Source organism: Bombina bombina, chromosome 2 (assembly GCF_027579735.1).
Source record: "Bombina bombina isolate aBomBom1 chromosome 2, aBomBom1.pri, whole genome shotgun sequence".
Classification (NCBI taxonomy): domain Eukaryota; kingdom Metazoa; phylum Chordata; class Amphibia; order Anura; family Bombinatoridae; genus Bombina; species Bombina bombina.
Window position 1 is genome coordinate 500,130,301 of NC_069500.1, and position 5,958 is coordinate 500,136,258.

The following is a 5,958-nucleotide window of genomic DNA, read 5'->3' on the forward strand; positions in this document are numbered from 1 at the left end:
GACCTTTTACATTTATTAGAAGGCAAAATGTCAGACAATGCCTTCTGAATAGAATCAGAAATAAATTATTTTAAATTTACAGGTATATCTTGTGCATTAGATGTTGAGGGAACAGCAACAGGTAATGAACTACTACTGATGGATACATTTTCTGCATGTTAAAGTTTATCATGACAACTATTACAAAACTACAACTATAACAAATGCACTTAGCTTTGGTAGAGCTGTTATCATACAGCAGGGTTCCAACAGTGATTTCTGAGACAGGATCAGATTGAGGCATCTTGCAAATGTAAGAGAAAAAAACAACATATAAAGCAAAATTATCAATTCCTTATATGGCAGTTTCAGGAATGGGAAGAAAAATGCAAACAGCATAGCCCTCTGACATAGAAAAAAGGCAAGAGGCAAATAGGAATGAGGTCTTAAATAATGAAAATGTTTTGCGCCAAGTATGACGCACAACAAACAGAAAAATATTTTTTGGCACCAAAAAATGTCCGGAAACAACACACTCGCGTCATAGATGATGCAACTTTGTGAAGGACTCGGCGTCAACTAAGACACCGGAAATGATGAATTTGCGTCAACGAACGTAATTTCATGCCAAAAAAAAATCTCGCGCTAAGAGTGACGCAATAAACTTTGGCATTTTGTGACCTTGCGGGCCTAATTCTGCCCGTGAATTTAAAAGACAGTCAATTTGAAAAAAAGACTATACCCCAGGTAAGAAATACATTTTCATAAAAAAGCATTTCCCAGATATCAAACTGACAGTCTGCAAAAGGAAATATACTGAAAACCTGAATCATGGCAAATATAAGTACAATACATATATTTAGAACTTATATAAATACATAAAGTGCCAAACCATAGCTGAGAGTGTCTTAAGTAATGAAAACATACTTACCAAAAGACACCCATCCACATATAGCAGATAGCCAAACCAGTACTGAAACGGTTATCAGTAGAGGTAATGGAATATGAGAGTATATCGTCGATCTGAAGGGAGGTAGGAGATGAATTTCTACGACCAATAACAGAGAACCTATGAAATAGATCACCATGAGGAAAACCATTGCATTCAATAGGTGATACTCCCTTCACATCCCTCTGACATTCACTTTACTTTGAGAGGAATCGGGCTTCAAAAATGCTGAGAAGCGCATATCAACGTAGAAATCTTAGCACAAACTTACTTCACCACCTCCATAGGAGGCAAAGTTTGTAAAACTGAATTGTGGGTGTGGTGAGGGGTGTATTTATAGGCATTTTGAGGTTTGGGAAACTTTGCCCCTCCTGGTAGGATTGTATATCCCATACGTCACTAGCTCATGAACTCTTGCCAATTACATGAAAGAAATACCTCTACCAATACATCCAAGCATTCTGCTGGCCTTACTCACTAAAGTACTACATTGTTTACTAAATTTTAAATAATCTGAAATAATAATCTCCAAGTCCCATTCCTGATTTTTTTCCCAAAATGCATAATTGTATACTTTGATGTGTTAAACTTTAGATCTCGGCTATTTGTTCAATCCTCCAAATGTTGTATATCACTTTTCATTTTGTCTACCCCCTGGAACATCTACTCTATTACACATTTTTTGTATCACCTGCAGACAGACATACTTTCCCCTGTAGCCCTTTGCTGATATCACTGATAAATATGTTAAATAAAACAGGCCCCAGAACTGATCCCTGAGGAACACCACTAGTAACAGCCCCCTCTGCTAAATGTTCTCCATTTACTAAGACATTTTGTTTTCTGTCCTTAAGCCAGCATTCTACCCAGTTCAGAATTTTTGAGTCTAGACGAAGGCGATACAGTTTGTGAATTAGTTTGTTGTGTGGGACGGTGTCAAATGCTTTGCTGAAATCTAGATATACTACATCAACTGCTGCACCCTGGTCTAATACTTATGTTACATAATCAAGGAAGTAAGAATATATATAGGTATAGATACATATTATACCAATATACCATTATATATATATACAGTATCTCACAAAAGTTAGTACACCCCTCAAATTTTTGTAAATATTTTATTATATCTTTTCATGTGACAACACTAAAGAAATTACACTTTGCTACAATGTAAAGCAGTGAGTGTACAGCCTGTATAACAGTGTAAATTTGCTGTTCCCTCAAAATAACTCAACACACAGCCATTAATGTCTAAACAGTTGGCAACAAAAGTGAGTACACCCCTAAGTGGAAATGTACAAATTGGGCCCAATTAGCCATTTTCCCTCCCCGGTGTCATGTGACTCATTAGTGTTACAAGGTCTCAAGTGTGAATGTGGAGCAGGTGTGTTAAATTTGGTTTTATCGTTCTTACACTCTCTCATACTGGTTACTGGAAGTTCAACATGGCACCTCATGGCAAAGAACTTTCTGAGGATCTGAAAAAAAGAGTTGCTGCTCTACATAAAGATGGCCTAGGCTATAAGAAGTTTGCCAAGACCCTGAAACTGAGCTTCAGCACCATGGGCAAGACCATACAGCAGTTTCACAGGTCAGGTTCCACTCAGAACAGGCCTCAACATGGTCGTCATGGTCGTCCAAAGAAGTTGAGTGCACATGCTCAGCGTAATATCCAGAGGTTGTCTTTGGGAAATAGACGTATGAGTGCTGCTTGAAGAGGTGGGGGGTCAGCCTGTCAGTGCTCAGACCATACTCTGCACACTGCATCAAACCCAAACACGCCTTCAAGACGACCACTGCCTTGCTAAAGAAGCTGAGGGTAAAGGTGATGGACTGACCAAGCTTATCTCCAGACCTAAACCCTATTGAGCATCTGTGAGGCATCCTCAAATGGAAGGTGGGGGAGCACAAGGTCTCTAACATCCACCAGCTCCGTGATGTCATCAAGGAGGAGTGGGAAAGGACTCCAGTGGCAACCTGTGAAGCTCTGGTGAACTCCATGCCCAAGAGGTTTAAAGCAGTGCTGGAAAATAATGGTGGCCACACAAAATATTGACACTTTTGGACCCAATTTGGACATCATTTCCACTTAGGGGTGTTCTCACTTTTGTTGCCAACAGTTTAGACATTAATGGCTGTGTGTTGAGTTATTTTGAGGGAACAGCAAATTTACACTGTTATACAGGCTGTACACTCACTACTTTACATTGTAGCAAAGTGTAATTTCTTCAGTGTTGTCACATGAAAAGATATAATAAAATATTTACAAAAATGTGAGGGGTGTACTCACTTTTGTGGGATACTGTATATATATATATATACACATATACAAAAATAGACAAAGTGCACTCCTAAGTTCACTTGTAAAGCCTTGGGTGCAGCAAACAAAATGCACAATCCTGAAGAAAAAAGCGCACTCCAAAGGACTTACTATACCATCCACTTTAATGTGTTAACATTTTCAAGCTTTATCAGCTCGTCCTCAATTTCTGTCTGTCTGAGGACGAGCTACTAAAGCTCGAAAACGTTAACACATTAAAGTGGATGGTATAGTAAGTCCTTTGGAGTGCGCTTTTCTTCAGCATTATATATATATATATATATATATATATATATATTATATATATATATATATATATATATATATATATATATATATATATATATGAAATAGTCATATTTTAATATCGGGTTAGCACACTTGAGAATATTCTATCGAGTTGGCTTGCGAACAGGGTGTTAGAGGTTTTTTTAAAAAAATTGTTTTGCTCCTTTGACTTCCATGGGGGGAATACTTTAACGGGCATGCAAAGATTTGTTTTTTTATTTTGCGCCAATCAGGCTAATGCGTGAGCGATAAATTTTTGCTTTCAACTAGAAATACAAATGCTACCTTACACATGCAAAAAACTTATCTAGCGAAATAGCACAAGTGGGTACGCAAAACACCTTTCCACTTGCAATCTGGCCCACAACTTTTAAACCTTTTAGGCAAACAAGCTATAAAACTGTTTCTTTTTTACAAGACATTTTCATAAGAAACTTTTTTTTGTAAAAACTAGACATCATACTGTTATCAATCCCTCAATATTTATGTTACAATCATTTCAAGATTGAAGAGATACATATTTTAGAGGCTGTCTTGTAGACAAGGACTGACTGGTGTGCTTACATTTTATAGATGCCTACGTAACTATTCTTTTCAGGCATTATTCTTCTAAAGTCTTATTTCTCCTTAAAAGCTTGACACTTCTACTTTGATTGCCCGATGGGTAAAGTAGATTATGACTTAGGCAGGTGTGGAACTTTCCCCCCATTATTCTATCAGCTTTAAAAGCTTTTAACATTATTTTTTGCTTTAAGATATTTTAAATGCAACCAATTGGTGCTCTGATGGTTTTATTTTAAACAATTATAACATTGTAGGAATAATCTGATGTATTATTTACTCTGAATGTCTGACTTTTGTCCTTTCTTAATGGCTCCACATATATTTAATTTAATTAAAATTTTAAAAAGTAAACTATGGGGTTAACATACATAGAACCATATCTAGCAATCAGCAAGATTACAAGTTGTGCGCTAAACGCGGTGCATAAATAACTCTAAATATTTAGCAAAATTGCACTTTCCATAGTGCTGCCATTACAAGTTACAGAAAAACCTTCTTGTGCTGTGCGTTATGGTGCGATAAGCGCCATACGTCACAAAAGCCAAGGCCTGACTTGACGTGCTCGTGCATGTTTTCCCCCATAGACGTCAATGGAGAGAAAGTGTTTGAAAAAAACCGAACTGCGATTGTGGAATGGGGATCGAAATAACGCAATCCCCATTGATGTCTTTGGGGACAAGAAGGTTACATAAAAACCTAACACCCTAACATAAAACCCTAGTCTAAATACCCCTAATGCACCTCCCCCCGACATCGCCGACACTAATAAAAATGATTAACCCCTAATCTGCTGCACACCCGCATTGCTAACACCTAAATAAACCTGTTAACCCCTAAACCGCCGCACCCCCATTGCAACATACTAAATTAAACTATTAAACCCTAAGCCTAACATTCCCTAACTTTAAAGGGACATGAAACCCAAAATTTTTCATTCATGATTCAGATAGAGAATACAATTTTTAAACAACTTTTCAATTTACTTCTATCATTTAATTTGCTTCCTTCTCTTGTTATCCTTTGCTGAAAGGTTTATCTAGGCAAGTTCAGTAGCAGCAGAGAACATAGGTTCTAGCTGCTGATTGGTGGCTGCATATATATATATATATTGATTGTGATTGGCTCACTAATGTGATCAGTTAGAAACCATTAGTGCATTGCTACTCCTTCAACACATGATATCAAGAGAATGAAACAAATTAGATAATAGAAGTAAATTAGAAAGTTGTTTAAAATGTTATTCTCTATCTGAATCATGAAATAAAAAAATTGGGTTTCATGTCCCTTTAAATTAAAGTTATAATAAACTACCTTTAAATAAAAAACATACCTGTGAAATAAAAAAAGTATTAAGCTTAAACTATAAATAAATAACTATTTTAAAAAACTAAATAAACAAAAAAATAAAAAAACTTAGCTACAAAATGAAAAAATCCTAACTCTCCAAAAAATAAATAAATAACATTACGCAAAAAAACAAAACAAACACTAAAATTACAAAAAATAAAACAAATCTAAGATTACAAAAAATAATAAATGAAATAATCCAAAATAATAAAAATTAAAACTAATCTAATACCGTTTTTTTGAGGGGGCGGAGCCAGCATCAGAAGAAACAAGACGTGTATTCCATGGGCTCCTGAACAATCATTAAACATTTAGCCCAATAGAACATTTAATTTACATTTTTTGTTTTCCCTTCCTAATTCAGTCTGGGTTCTATACCTGGGAGAGGGAGAGAGTAACCCTTAAATTGCCTCATCTAACGAAACCTTACACTTTTATTGGGACACTGACTTGGGAGCACGGCACTTCTTAACGCCACGAGACAGAACTGACAACTGGCCGATTGGAT